Consider the following 16,949-nt stretch of genomic DNA (forward strand, 5'->3'; position numbering starts at 1 on the left):
ACAAGCTGAGGGCGCGAGGAATCCGTCCAGGTACGGAGGAATGGGACCCAAGGGCCAAAAGCTGGTGGTACGGGCATGGGGGAACGCTACACCCGGAGACAGGGGAGTGTGTTTACCGGGGCAAAATAATTAAACCCACCCAAGCCCTTACTAACGCAATGAGGGATGCTCAAGAGGGGAAGATCAAGTTCAACAGAGAGAACGACGCGCTGACAAAAGCCCTCGGGAATCCTGAACACGGAGGACGTGTACGAGGCATGGGGCACATTCCGTGGAAAATAGGGTTCTCCCAGAACGATGACCCGTACGGTTACAGAAGCCGTAAGAGAAAGATGGATCGGGATGCAGATGTTGTGCGCGGTTGGCATCGTAAATGGATGAGATGAAGAAAACCGTGAGTGTACTAGTACAAGAAAGAGATGCAGCTCGGGCGCAGCATGAAGATCATCCAGTGGATCTCGGAAGCCAGCAGCGGAGAAGCAGCGTGGCTTCCACGGAGGCCCCGCCGGCTAGTGCACATGCACCGACGATCGAGATTACTGCACCGGAGCCTCCGGCAATCGAAATTACTGCACCGGAGCCTCCTCGCTACCCCGTGGACGATGTAAAGGAGATGAAAGAATGTCATCTCTATTATCCAATTGGGAACATGTCCATGAAGGTAGCCATCGGCAGTGCTTTACCATGTGAACCTGGAGCACTCCACCACAACAAGCCCATTCAAGATGGCTATGCTCGTGTCACGGTGGAGGACATAGTCCCAGGGTTTGAGGACCAGGAGATTGACATTGCTACACCTGAAGGGGAGAGAAGACTTGGAGATGTCAAACGCCATTTCATTCTATGGCAAAAGAAGTTTATCAAGTTTCCAGGCGAGGCGCCAAGGCAAACAAGTCCACCCCCCTACGGTGGTGGTGGCGGTGGCGGCGGTGGTGGTGGTGGTGGTGCTTCACCTACACCTCCTTCACGTGAGCCGACGCCGCCCCCCAATTCACCTCCGGCGGGTAAGCAGCCGCCGCCCCCGGTCCGCCCCGGGCGGGTAAGCGACGCCGCCCCCAATCCACCTCCGGCGAAGAAGCGAGCAGATCCCGGACTATCAACCCGGACCCTTATGTACCTAAGACCACAAAGGTACCGGAGCCATCACCGAAGCCTCTCCCCACAAGGCCTTGGGAACGTAGTGCCGAGGAAGTCAACGCGGCCGCGACTGCTGATTATGAGAAATGGAAGGCGGACTGCAAGAAGAAAAGAGAGCCCGAGCCCAAGCCAGTATTTTCTGATGAGCAAAAGAAGTGGGCTAAGTCATTTTTGAGCACACCGTCCCAAGCCGCGAAGAATCTTCCTGACGACTATGCACGTGAACTTCGTAGGCAGGCACTCATGTTGAAGGAGAAGAAAGAGCGGGCGGAAAAGCAGGAGAAGAAAGCCTTGGAGGAGGCCGAGAAAGAATTAGCAAGTACAAAAAGCGGGAAACGAGTTGTCCAGCTCGGGGAACAAAGTAAACAATCGATTGCCCCGCTCATAGTGAAAGCCGCCGGTCCGGATGCCCCCGATATCATAGCAGCTACGGCAGCACATGGATTGACTGTAACGAGTGCCAGAGAACAAGCGGCCAACTTAGGTATCACTCTTCGTGCAGTGTTAGGCCTTCATGAGGCGCCAATGAAGGACGTAGTATTTACATATGTGCCGAATGGGCCTCTCGTCGAGCCTCGCGCAGAAGAGGATCTACCTCGACAAATGACAGTCTCGCTAAATTGGTACAAGGGTTACATAAAACTTAAAAACGTCAAAGACTATATTTATGCGGAAGTTAGACATGAGCATCACTTCAAACATTACTATATAACAATTCATCGGAGTGAATGGTTCCAGCTGTTCAATCTGCGCGAGCTCGACAAATCTATCATCAGTTACTACGTTCTGTAAGTGATTTATTAATTTCTACCCCATCTCGTTCATTGCCTGCACTATATATATATATATATATATATATATATATATATATAGAGCAAGACTATTCTCGAACCCCCTTAAGAGTGGTTCTAGAATAGCTATTCTAGAACCCCCCCCCAGGATGTTATAGACTAGTTATTCTACAACCCATCTCTAAAGACCTTCTAAACCCGACACAACCACCCAATCCCATCCAACCTTCCGCCGGCCCAACCCACCCACCTCCCGCCAACCCCACCCCACCTAGCTACCTCCCGCCAACCCCACCGCCCGTCGACCCCACCCTACCTCTCGTCGACCCTACCCCACCACCACCACCCACCAACCCCACACCTCCAACTTCCGAAGATCCCACCCACACCACCTCTCGATGACCCCACCCTACCTTACCTCCCGCCGACTCCATCCCGCCTACTATCAAACCCACGCCACATACCGTCGAACTCATTTTTGAAAGTTCGCTTCATTTTTTGGAAGTTCGCTTCATTTTTCGGAAGTTCACTTCACTTTTTTGGGAAGTTCACTTCATTTTTCGAAAGTTCACTTTTCTTTTTTGGGAAGTTCACTTCATTTTTTGGGAAGTTCACTTCATTTTTTGGGAAGTTCACTTTACTTTTTTGGAAGTTCACTTTACTTTTTTGGAAGTTCACTTCATTTTTTGGGAGTTAACTTTACTATTTTCGGAAGTTCACTTCATTTTTTTGGGAAGTTCACTTCATTTTTCAGAAGTTCACTTTACTTTTTTGGGAAGTTCACTTCATTTTTTTGGGAAGTTCACTTCATTTTTCGGAAGTTCACTTTACTTTAGTCGGAAGTTCACTTCATTTTTTTTGGGAAGTTCACTTTACTTTTTTCGGAAGTTCACTTCATTTTTCGGGAAGTTCACTTCATTTCTCAGAAGTTCACTTTAGTTTTTTTGGAAGTTCACTTTAATTTTCCCGGAAGTTCACTTCTTTTTTGGGAAGTTCACTTTATTTTTTGGGAAGTTCACTTCATTTTTTGGGAAGTTCACTTTACTTTTTTGGAAGTTCACTTTACTTTTTTGGAAGTTCACTTCATTTTTTGGGAGTTAACTTTACTATTTTTGGAAGTTCACTTCATTTTTTGGGAAGTTCACTTTACTTTTTTGGAAGTTCACTTTACTTTTTTGGAAGTTCACTTCATTTTTTGGGAGTTAACTTTACTATTTTCGGAAGTTCACTTCATTTTTTGGGGAAGTTCACTTCATTTTTCAGAAGTTCACTTCATTTTTCAGAAGTTCACTTTACTTTTTTGGGAAGTTCACTTCATTTTTTTGGGAAGTTCACTTCATTTTTCGGAAGTTCACTTTACTTTAGTCGGAAGTTCACTTCATTTTTTTTGGGAAGTTCACTTCATTTTTCGGAAGTTCACTTCACTTTTTTCGGAAGTTCACTTCATTTTTCGGGAAGTTCACTTCATTTCTCAGAAGTTCACTTTAGTTTTTTTGGAAGTTCACTTTAATTTTCCCGGAAGTTCACTTCTTTTTTGGGAAGTTCACTTTATTTTTTGGGAAGTTCACTTCATTTTTTGGGAAGTTCACTTTACTTTTTTGGAAGTTCACTTTACTTTTTTGGAAGTTCACTTCATTTTTTGGGAGTTAACTTTACTATTTTTGGAAGTTCACTTCATTTTTTGGGAAGTTCACTTTACTTTTTTGGAAGTTCACTTTACTTTTTTGGAAGTTCACTTCATTTTTTGGGAGTTAACTTTACTATTTTTGGAAGTTCACCTCATTTTTTGGGGAAGTTCACTTCATTTTTCAGAAGTTCACTTTACTTTTTTGGGAAGTTCACTTCATTTTTTTGGGAAGTTCACTTCATTTTTCGGAAGTTCACTTTACTTTAGTCGGAAGTTCACTTCATTTTTTTGGGAAGTTCACTTCATTTTTCGGAAGTTCACTTTACTTTTTTCGGAAGTTCACTTCATTTTTCGGGAAGTTCACTTCATTTCTCAGAAGTTCACTTTAGTTTTTTGGAAGTTCACTTTAATTTTCCCGGAAGTTCACTTCTTTTTGGGAAGTTCACTTTATTTTTCGGAAGTTCACTTTACTTTTTTGGGAAGTTCACTTCATTTTCGGGAAGTTCACTTCATTTTTCGGAAGTTCACTTAACTTTTTTTCGGAAGTTCACTTTACTTTTTTCGGAAGTTCACATCATTTTTCGAAAGTTCACATTACGTTTTGTCAAACAAGCTGAAATACTTTTTTTTTGTCAAAATTCACTTAGGTTAAAACAGTAGTTCACTTTGTACACTACGAGGAAGTTCACTTGGCACCACGTAGAAGTTCACCTTTTTGCACGCCGATAAAATTACTTCTTGTGGGAATTCACTTTTGTAAAAAATGAATTTCACTTTGTACCGCGTGGAAGTACACTTTCCATCTCATGGAAGTGCACTTTAAAATACGTCGTACAACTACATTTGTTGAAATTCACTTTGGTCAAAATGACAGTTCACTTCGTAACGTCCTGAAGTTCACATTGTACCTCGAGGAAGTTCGCTGTAAAAAATTCAAAACAAAAAAGTTGCACCTAATCAATATCTTTTCAACAAAATTTCAGTTGGAACATTCCGACAAGTGGTTCGGAAATAAATTCCCAAAAACGGTAAATAAAAATAAGAAATAAGGAAAGTAGAATCATGTTTTTTCAAATCTGCTCTTAAACTGTGAATAATTGGTGAAAAAAAATATATAAAAAAGTTGCGCCTAGTCAATAGCTTTCCAATGACATATCATATGAATCAATCCAATAAACCGTTTGGAAATTAGACCTCAAAAACTGCACGAAATTAGTGAAATCCGCGAAAATGTTGTTTTGTATATTCAAAATTATTTTTAAACAATAAAGAATTTGGAAAAACAATGAACACGAAAAAGATGCAAAATTACAATACGAATCCAATAGTATATTATATGCATCATTCCGATAAGCGATTCAAAGATTAAATTAAAAATACTGTCCGCATAAACATTTAATTCTAATGTTCCGGAAAGTAGAATTATGTTTTTTCAAATCTTCTCTTTAACTGTAAAGAATTGGGGAAAATGATCTATATGAAAAAGTTGCGCCTAGTCAACAGCTTTCCAATGGCATATCATATGCATCAATCCGATGAACTGTTTAGAAATTAGACCTGAAAAACTGCACGGAATTAGTGAAATCCGCGAAAATACTGTTTTGTATATTCAAAATTATTTTTAAACAATAGAGAATTTGGAAAAACAATGAACACGAAAAAGATGATAAATTACTGTACGGATCCAACGGTATATTACATGAATCATTCCGATAAGCGATTCAAAGATTAAATTAAAATTACTGTCCGCATAAATATGTAATTCTAGTGTTCCGGAAAGTAGAATCATGTTTCTTTTTCAAATCTGCTCTTAAACTATAAAGAATTGGAGAAAACGATCTATATGAAAAAGTTGCGCCTAGTCAACAGCTTTCCAATGGCATATCATATGCATCAATCCGATGAACCTTTTGGAAATTAGACCTCAAAAACTGCACGGAATTGCTGAAATCCGCGAAAATGTTGTTTTGTATATTCAAAATTATTTTTAAACAATAGAGAATTTCGGAAAACAATGAACAAGATAAAGATGCGAAATTACTATACGAATCCAACGATATATTATATGCATCATTCCGATAAGCGGTTTGAAAATCAACATGAAAATACTGTCTGCACGAATATGCAATTCTGGTATTCCGTCGAGAAGTTCACTTGTGAAACACGCGGAAGTTCGTAAAGGGTTCGAGAATAGTTATTCTCGAACCGGTTCGAGAATAGCAGACCTATATATATATATATATATATATATATATATATATATATATATATATATATATATATATAGGGTTGCACTATTTTGCAACCGGTGCTCAAAATATTATTCTGAGCACCAACCGGTCTATAATGGAGCGATCAAAAAAAACCACAAAAAAAGCCACGTTCTTCCCCACATCCCACCAACTCCCACCCCACGAACGCATCCAACCAGGCCTTCCACCGCCGGCCAGGGCTCGCCTCCCGCGCCTCCGCCCTCCGGCCAGGGCCCACCTCCCACGCCTCCGCCCGCCGGCCACCAGCCTGATCCGCCGCCATCGGCCATCTCAAACCTCCTCGCCGCCCATCGCCGGCTTGTTCTTCCGCCGCCGGCCTGCTCGGCCGCCGACAGCCATCCCCAACCTCGGGCGCGGCCATGCGCAGGCCCTCCCCAATCTCTAGCGCCGCTGGCCCTTCCTACGTTCGTGCGCCGGCGACCGAGCTCTCCATGCCGCCATGGCTTGAGCTGTTGCCGCGGCTGCAGCTCGGGTGCCTCCACGGTTCCTCTCCAGCCGGACCTCCCCTGCACTATGCGCTACATCCACGAGTTCCGGCCGCATGCTGTCGAGACGGGCGTGACCTGGTGGTTTCCCTGCGGCTGCCCCTCCCCTGCTGACTCGTTTGTCGTCCCTCATCGGTACTCACCTTCCGCCACATGCCGGTAGCCTCCCTGCATCCCGGCGGCTCTGCCAGTGACCTCTCACGCCTTTGTTTGAGCTGTCGCCTCACGTACATCTGAACTTTTTCAGCTCTGTGTATGTAGTCCCCAAGTTCGGTTCATCTCGCGTGATGTTCAACTTCTTTGCTGGAGTTTATCTCGTGGAGCAGCAGCAGCTTGCCGGCCGATTTTGTTGAGGCTGTGCGACGATGGATGAACTATACTTCAAATCAATCCGGCCACGGTCCCAGCTGCTGCCTCCCTGTACTTCTCTCTCTAAAAATGAACAAAGACTGTGTTGCCTCGATGTTTTCTAGTCAAATAAAGTAGTTGCTGGGATGGACAGCTTGTTGTTTTCTCTAGTTTGCTTGCTTTGAGTCTGTATTTTTTGTGCTCATTCGCGTTCTCTACCACTCGCTATTTAGGACAATGCTATTTCATAGCTGGCTCAGGCAGACGAACGGCACCTGTGAAGAAGTAGAAAAATGAAAGAAATGCTATTGTGTGTCTATTATTTCACGCATACATTGTTTGTTTTCCTTGCAGATTCTAATCTAATTTTTTATTTGATAAGAAAGTGCGCGAAGAGCACTCAATCGACCCACCAAGGCAATGAAATTGCCGTCCCTAAAAAGACAATTCTTCTCTGGAAATTACAGGGAATTGCTATCCGGAAGTACAAGGAATTGGTACGGATAAGTACAAGATTTGGCTACCAGCAAGTACAACTCTCGCTCAGAATTATTTTTTTATAAACAGAAAAATCTTCTAACAGAAATACTATTTTGAGCACCACTTTCCCTATATAGGATACGATTAGGAAAAAACTGCGGAAACCACTTCCTCCCGTATGCCCACCAAGTCGTGCATACACTATCCCCACCACCACCAAGTCCCTTGTTTGCCGCCACCGGCCTGCTCCCCCACCGCCGGCCCTCCCAAGCCAACCACCTCGCCGCAATACACAATAGTCCTTTTGAGATGTACAAAAAGTCAGTCACATAAGTATAAATATTCGTCGCGAGTAAATACAATTATGCATCACGAAGAAGTACAATCATTCGTCGCAAAGAAGGTATAATCATTCGCCACGGGAAGTACAAAAAAGCGTTGAGAATTACATGGATAATATTAAGAAGTTCAATTAACAAATTTTTTGCCGACAATTTTTTCATTGAACTAAAATCATCATTTACATATGAAATAAAAGAAAAATAAGAAAAAACAAAGACTAAAACGAAAACGGCTAGGCCCCTAGACTGCTTGTCGCCCCTCGGGGCGGTTGATGGCCCGGCCCCGTCGATGTCTGCCTTCCTCCTCTGCCGCCTCGCGCTCCATTTGGCGTGCGGTCGCCAGAGATCAATGGCCGCCGCGTCCTCTAGTAGCCGCCGCGCCTCAGTGGCGTCATCCTCGGCCTTCTTCAGCGTCTCGAAAGACACAACTAAGGCTCTCTGCTCCACCGCCTTGTCCTCCGGGTCTGTCCCGCTCCAGTCAAAGTCGTCGTCGTTGTCCGACTCCTCCTGTGCGGCCACCATCTCCCTACGGTGTTGCTGCTCTGCGTCTAACACCGCGTGGGACACCCCTCCTCCTCGACATACTGCTACGCGTTAGCCATGAAGTTCGCGTTCATGGATGCGCTGATAACATTGTCGGCGCTATCCTCGTTCTCGTAGTCTAACTCCTCGGTGTCGAAGTTTTCTATCAGGGGAGGTGGAGTCGGAGGAGGAGACATAGGTGGAGGCAGAGTAGCGTGGCCGGCGGCGGCGCTACTCACCATGAACGTCGCTCAGACTGGTGAAGCGATGCCTCATCGCCAATACTGGCGCTTGAGAAGACGTGTCGACCTAGGTCACTGCCAGCAGGGTCTGTGGGAGATGCGAGCAGTTACGTGGCGCGACCATTCAACGTCCGCCGAGATGCATCCGAGACGTATATTTAGGCCACGTTTGCATTTCCGCGTGAACCCGGTCATTATGAAGTAGAAGAAACCGAGTAAAAATCCAAACGTAGAAAAAGCAAAATATTCCCATTATCCGCGAGGAAGTACAAGCAGAGATCTAGAGAAGAACAACCAGTCGACATGAGCAGTACACCACTATATATAGGAAGTACAAGACAACCAATTAAAAACCAAATGTAGAAAAAAAAATCTCGTCATCCGTGAGGAAGTTAAAATAGTTGATGTTGATAAGTAGTTAAGTACAACCATTCAAAATGAGCGGTACACCCACTTAATATAGGAAGTACAAGAAAACAAACAAAATCCAAATGTACAAAAAACAACAATAATCCCGTCACCCGCGAGGAAGTTGATATACTTATCAACGAGAAGTACAACCATTCGACATTAATAGTACGCCCACTTAATATAGGAAGTACAAGAAATCCAACAAAGTCCAAATGTAGAAAAAACAAAATAATCTCATCATCTGCGGGGAAGTACGAGCAGTGATTCCGAGAAGTATAGGCCGAGACAACAGGAAGTACAAGCGGTAATTACATGACTAAAAAGTGTTCAAACAAAATACTCCCACATAAGTCCACATAGCAAAAAAACAATAATAATCCCATCACCCTTAAAGAAGTTCATATACTTGACAATGAGAAGTACAACCATTCGACACGAGCAATACACCCACTTAATATAGGAAGTACAAGAAACCCGACAAAGTCCAAATGTAGAAAAAACAAAATAATCCCGTCATCTGCGAGGAAGTACGGGCAGTGATTACGAGAAGTACATGCGGAGACGACATTAAGTACAAGCGGTAATTACATGAATTAAAAGTGTTCAAAGAAAATACTCCCACATAAGTCCATATAGCAAAAAACAATAATAATCCCATCACCCTTAAAGAAGTTCATATATTTGACAATGAGAAGTACAACCATTCGACACGAGCAATAAACCCACTTAATATAGGAAGTACAAGAAACCCGATATAGTCCAAATTTAGAAAAAAACAAAATAATCCCATCATCTACGAGGAAGTACGAGCAGCGATTCCGAGAAGTACATGCGGACACACAGTAAGTACAAGCGGTAATTACATCAAGCAAATACCCCCACATAAGTTCACATAGCAACGTTGTGAAGTTCAAATATTAGGATCCAAGAAGTACATAATCTCTTAAATACATTATAGGGACAATCTAAAATTATCATTTCGAAGCACACATGCTAGTTTTTGTAAAACACACTAGCATCAAAACATTTCCATGAAGTACAACCACAAAGGCCAGGAAGTACAAGGACATGTCACGGGAAGTTCAGATGCGCGTGGTTGTGCTGAGCATTTTGTGTGGTGAAAATTATAGCTCTATTTTACTGAATACTTTCATGAAACCGCACAAAGAAGTACAACCCTATTTCCCGGTAAGTACAAGTTCACGTCGAGAGAAGTTCAACGCTCTGTTTTTACGGGGCGGAAGTCTATTGTCCAAATCTCATCGATTTGATCACCAAACACTTCAATCATTGTCACCAAAAGCTTTATATGGTAGAGTATATGTCTAATTTCATTACCTACAACATTTACAACAAATAAATGGATCTAAGCCATCAAATTCAAACCGTTATCCCACAAAATATACCGGAAACATGATTTCAAAACTTCTAAAATTAGTTTTAAACCGTTCGGATTTGGCAAAATGGTAAATACAAAAAAGATGCGCCATTTTGACAGCTTTTCAACCGTATATCATTTCCATTTTTTAAAAACTCCGAATGGAAATCGCGGGGAAATCATTCGGTGCCCGTCACATAAAACGGGCGGACAGTAATTCGATTTATTCTCTTAAACTGTAAGAAATTAGAGAAAACGATTCAAATAATAAAGTTGCGCCTAGTCCATAGCTTTCCAACGCCATATCATATGCATCATTCCAACAAACGGTTGAAAAAATTCATCCAAATTACTGTCCGCTCGTTTTTGAGTACGTCCGAATTTCTGTATTTTCAAAATTGTTCAAAAACTGTGAGGATTTTGAAAAAACTTAAAACATGGAAAAGTTGCGCAATTTCATTATCTTTCCAACGGTATATCACTTGCATAGTTTCGATAAGCGATTCGAAAATTGAACTAAAAGTTCGTTTTCTGGCCATATAGAAGCGTTTTCGTATTTCCAAAATTAAATTTAAACCGTGCAAAATCTGCGAAAAGTGTGAACATGAAAAAGTTGCGGTTTTTCATTATCTATCCAACGGTATATCATTTGCATAGTTCCGACAAATGGTTGAGAAACTCGCGGTATAATCAGTACCTATGAAGAAAACGGGAAGTTCAGGTAAGTTCGACAGAAAGTTGAACCCTGTTATCCGGGAAGTACAACCTTGTGTCCAGGAAAGTACAAGTCGGTGCTCAGAATATTATTTTGCAACCGGTTGCGTAATGCAGGTATATATGTATATATATATATATATATATATATATATATATATATATATATATATATATATATATATATATATATATATATATGGGAAATAGTCTGCTAACATGGGTGATAGCTATGCATACTCATCTCACCATTGGATCTTGTATAGGGAGCACAATACCAGCCTTAAGGGAGCACACGGCGTCAGCCCTTCCGTCAATAAAACAACAAGAATCCACACCATTTTTCTCTGCGGTACACAACTTTGTTGGGTGGCATTTTCGTGTTCCACACGCCGACGAAAAAGATGTATCAACCACTATTTTATTGCACCGACGACATTTGTTTTTTTAATAAGTAGCTCCAGGCAAATATGATTTTCAAATGCATCCGAACAGGCTGTCAAAATATGCCCAGTGGAAAGGTTAATTTTTGTACAAACATTCTGTGTCCCCGTCTACACATGTTTCGTGTGGGGTCATTTTTTTGGTTTTCCATCGCGGCAACCACCACTTCAGCGCTAGATGCCATATCAATAAGTAGACATCGGTAAGAAATGATACCAAAAACACAACCAAACCACCGTGCTCTCCAACCGAAAACAATTGTAAAATTGTTGATGGGAGCAAATCCACTGCAAAACAGATCACAGTATTCTCCACGGTCAATATATATCACAATGACAAGCAACTTATGGAGCCGTGCCACCACTGTCACTTTGCCTTTTTTTGTATTCCAATACGAAATATATCACACCCTCAGGGGCTCTGTTTTTTTGACGAGGTGATAAAAAGCTTTAAAACCACAGCCCCTTCAAAGCTCTAGCTACATACATTTAGTGCCATTCAAATATGCCGCCGGTAGTCGTGGACGGAGAGCATGAAACAGGGCGCACGAGGCCAGCCGGAGATCACGTTCTCAGCCTGGGCGACCTCCCTGATGATATTGTTGCAGCTGTCCTAGTCGATGTAGCTGCCGCCGCCGACCGCCCCGGGGATCTTCTCTCCGTTTTCATGACGTTAGCCTACCTTTTTTTATCAACTAACAGGTGCAAGAAGTTCTATTCGCTTGGCTGGTCTCCAATCGTCGTCAAGAGTGCATCTCCTGGAGCCCTATCAATCCTTGCGAAATCATGGTGTCCTGGAGCAAAAATCTTCTTGCAGCGGTGCGAGGAAGCCGGGAGCATCGATGCATCTTTCATGCTGGGAATGGTTAGCCAGCTCTTTTGTTCCGAGTTTACCTTACTAGCTTTTTCTAATTTGTTGGTGCTGGTACGCCGAGGTGATTATGCTCACCTTAGACGATTTTCTTTTTGATCAGATTCTGTTCTACTGCCTCAAGCTAAGAGATGACGGCATTGCAAAGATCACATCTGCCGCTTCCAAGGGCCACACGGAGGCAACATACGCTTTGGCAGTGATCCTTTTCAACGGCAGCGGGGGGGGCGAAGTAAGCCGCGACATACCCGCCGCTGTGGCGTTGTGCCAGCAGGCGGCATCTAATGGACACGTGATCGCATTACGCGAGCTAGGGTTTTGCACGCACGACGGGTACGGCATCTCTGAGGACCACCAAGAAGGGCACCGCCTTGTAGATCTTGCAAAAAGCCTCGAGATGGCAGAAGCGCTTGATCGGACTGGGTCGCTTCTTGGACCAATGCGTCACGGAAAGGGAGGCGCGCCGCATATCGCTAACCGGTTCATGGTGGAGTGGTTTAAACTGGGAAATTCGGATGGTCTAGATGAATTCCGCATGTGCTCTAATGCCATTTGTGGCCGCCAAGAGACTAGGGCTAGAGAGTTCCGTTGCTGCGCCGTCTGCACTACGGCGACTTACTGTTCAAGAGCCTGCCGGTCTAGGCACTGGATGAAGAAGCACCGGATGGTGTGCTACCCACATTGATATGTATCTTTTATGCCATTATGTCCTTCGAAAGCACCATCGTTATCTGAATAAAAGAGTTTTTTCTCCATCCAAGACCGAATGAAAATGGCACAGTTGTTATCTGAATGATCGATGATTTCCACCGTTTCTACGGCTTATACAATGAACTTTTTTAATACCGTATATTGAAATCCACATGAAACAAGTCATACAAAATAGTTTGGACAAAAGTATTTGGTTGATCATCGAATCACCATAAGTCGATGCGGTGTTGATGCGTAAGCCTTTGCAAGCATAAGTTCAGATTTTTTGCTGTTTTTTTTCCAAGTTTGATGGTACAGCCAGCCTTGGTAGCAAATCCGCTGTGAAAATGTTTTCATGCGACACCCCCCCCCCCCGGCTGTTAGCGGTTTGTATACCAAGATTTTATTTCTATTTTTTAAAAAATTAAAATAGATTTCAGAGTATGCACCTACCATTTTTATTCATAGGTGTTTGTACTCTAAGTTTGTAAAAACAGAAGTCCACTTAACTCGTCGGATCTGAATTGCACCAAGCTAATTCGACGCTAATTACACCGACCATATGCATCGTTCTGACACACCATACTAGGGTGGTATCAACATCTTTCTTCATCCGCGGTTCCCATCGGTGAAGCACAGATGGCATTTAATTGCAACTTGGAATTGTAGCAGATCTGATTTTCATAACAAAGTTATTCACCAAAGGCAGCCGTGGTTTTTTTGTAAATTTCTTAGCGAAACAACAGATCTGATCTTCATAACAAAGTTTTTCACCAAAAGGCAGCCGTGGTTTTTTTGTGAATCTCTTACCGAAACAACAACCAATTCACGGTGGTCTGAAAAAACCAATCTTTTTTGACGTTTCAGTTCTGAATCGACAACCATACAACGGCTGCTCATGTACTACCGCCCAAAACAATAGACTACTAAAAAATCAGTAAAACAAAGGGCAGATGATAACACATACGGAAAGTGAACCACGGATAAAAAACACCATGCATTTCGTGTATTTTTAGTCGGACGCAAACAGATGCCAACCATACCGCATGAGAGGTTTGGAATCAGACCACACTGAGTAACAATTTGCCCACCGCTGAAATCCCGGAAAAAATGGTGCATACACGCCAAGACAGGGGTGTCCTTTTTGTCAGTGTTGAGAACTACGTTTTTTTTGCTGTTTCGCTATAATTCAACCGTTCGTGTTGCGCGAGAAAGATTCAAGGAACATAACGCCGTCACACGGGGTTGATTTGATTTTTCTTTGATCTGCACCTGGTGGAGCTGGGAACCACACTATCCAACGGTTACCAGGCTATGCATAGCTACCACCTATATATATATATATCTCAACGCGGATTTGCTACCAAGGGTGGTAGCTATGCATAGGCTACCAACTGTTGGATAGTGGGGCTCCAAGTATGTCCAGGTGCAGATCAAAAATACCAACCAGCCATCTCATATGACGCCGTTAGAGATTTGGATACTACACAACTCTTATACATATGTGCTGTTACACTAGACAGCTATGCATGAGGTCTCGCCGTGCCTTATCTATAATATTTTCCCAAAACGACAAACAAAGAACGGCAAGGAAGTAGCAGTTTTGGTGTTGTATGGTTTCCGAAAACCACATGCATGTTCCGCTGGCTTGATTTTTACAAAACGTCAAACACTCCACGGTTGTGCAATGTATGATGCATGTTGACCATTCTTGGAAAATACCAGTCTGATGCTGGTGTGGTACATTCGTTATCAAAACTTCATAATTTTTCTGGCTCAGATTTTTCAAAACGCCAACTAATCAACGGTGATATGTTCCCGGCCTGATGAAGCTGTAGCCTTGTCCCCTATCCGTGAAAAAAGGAAGGCACGCATCGGTGTCTGCCAGCCGTTTGCCATCTCAAGTTTTTGCTCGACAGAAAAAGAAGGACGCTGCATGCGGCCTATAAAAAAAGGATGTACTGGTGTAGCAAGTGAGACGTACAACATAGCATGCCCCCATTCTTCTGGAAAAAAAAAACATTCTGTAGCAGTGTTCGTTAGCAGTGCAAGATCTGCTTGATGGGTTCGTCACTCATACCGTTGTATTTTACATTCTGTTGGTGTTATCAGGCATCTGTTTTCCTGTTGTATATATGGTTCAAATGTTCCTTCTTGTCGATCCATGTTGATTTGCCAAAACTCATCGATGATCCCCTGAACAAAGCAAAGATATTATTGAATTGTGTATAGCACAAGATAAACAAATGTCTGCAGGAGATTCCCCAAATATAAAATGAGCAACAAAAATGAAGTTGGATCTTGGTTCCGAGGAAAAAACCTCAAACTGAAAAAGAAGAAGCTAAGAAGCGCCCAGAATAGCTCCTTGGGAAAAACTCTGAAACCTTTGGAGGTTTTTACAATGGATGTTGTTTTATTCATCCAGATACCGCCTGGCGACCGTGCCGTGGTATTTTGTGTCACTTCATGTAAATCATACCGTGCTGGTTGAAAAGCTTATAGCATCTCATGCTGTCGAAGGCATGCTGTGTGATTGTTGTCATTGTGAAAAAACGTCCATGTTCCGATGAAACCAATATCAACTTTTTTTGGGTAGTTCAAAAAAGACAACTTAACATCGGCAAGAAAATATCCTGTCCAGACTCGGATAGATAGCGACGTGCGAGCAGACACTAAAACCCCTTAACGCACGAAAAAAAAGTGTCAAAAATGCAGACCAAAATGGCAACCGTGTTCGGCCTTTGAACCATTCCGTAGAACGTTGACATTTTGGAAAGAAAAAAGTGACACTAAAAGGCTCTGCATGGTGTTAGTTTTACCCATTTTGACATTTTATACGGCACGTCTGCAATGCCGTATCGAGTTTGTCGTTTTAGGTTTGTTTTGATGTTTTTTTTGTGAACGGTGAAGCTTCAAAACCAAATGCAGGTTATCGTTTTAGGATTGTTTTGACATTTTTCTTGTGGTCGGGAGATGGTGCAAATGCCGACTATAGGTTAACGTTTTGGGATTGTTTTGACATTTTTGTGGTCAGTGTGGTAGTGCAAAAAAAAAAAAAAACCATTACAGCTCGTTGCTTCCTTCCTACATATAATGTACCTCCATATTCCGTGTTCAAACTCTAAGAGTGGAGATATATCTCATTTGCAGTCCCTAGGAGGGTTATGGCTGAAGCTTTCCAGTGGAGATATACCGGCCTTATGTGCAACAAACCATTTCTTGAGTGACCAGAGCAGTAGCAATCTTCTGAGCCAAGCCGTTCAAGAAAAAAATCAGTTGCCAAAGTTCAGAAGAGCGTATGTATCCGCCGGGACAAGATGAGTTTTTCACAACTTCCGTGGGCACTCTAGAGCACAAAGTGAAACTGGGCATGAAAACTAGCACTCGAGAACTTCGGCTGACGGAGATTAGGTGGAGGAGTCAACAAAGGATAGGACCGTACACTACTCATCCATATCAGAAACTCATGTTGCCAAGGAGTATATGCTAATATCATGCTTATGTCACAGTGACGTCTCATATGTATAAATACGTGAAATTGAAAAGAACCGGCTCTGGTGGCAAGCTGCATGCGGCTGACCGTGCGGAAGCTGGACGCACAGTTCGTCGGCGCCCGAGGTGACCACCTCATCATCAGCTGTCCTCGACAGCACCACGAGCAGGTCGTAGGCGCCGGCGCCGGGTCACTTTAGAAGGTTCTAAGAAAACAGGGCACCGGAATGCCGAAACACCGACCAACATCTAGCACACGGACAGCAAGACAACGCTGCGACGCCTTCTTGAGAACAAACTTGCTATGTCCCAACTTCCAAAATATCTCGCACCTGCATAATATATACCACACAATAAGAGGTTGTAGCAAGCTCATGTTTGCCTTCTTATGTCAAACATTTGTAGACGAGCAATCGATCTTACGCCATGGTGGCTCCAGCTGAGAGGTCTGTCGGCGACCCGGCTGATGCCGCCACAACAGCCAAGATCGTGGCCACCAAGACATCCGGCAAAGCGTCGAAACTACCCGTCGAATCGACCTATAGTGGATGATGGGTGACCATCAGGTCCGCAGAGCACCGCTGCAAGAATATTTGTGCTCCAGGACACCATGATTTCGCAGGGATTGATAGGGCTCCAGGAGATGCACTCTTGACGACGCTTGGAGACCAGCCCAGCGAATAAAACTTCTTGCACCTGTTAGT

Source organism: Lolium rigidum, chromosome 5 (assembly GCF_022539505.1).
Source record: "Lolium rigidum isolate FL_2022 chromosome 5, APGP_CSIRO_Lrig_0.1, whole genome shotgun sequence".
Lineage (NCBI taxonomy): Eukaryota > Viridiplantae > Streptophyta > Magnoliopsida > Poales > Poaceae > Lolium > Lolium rigidum.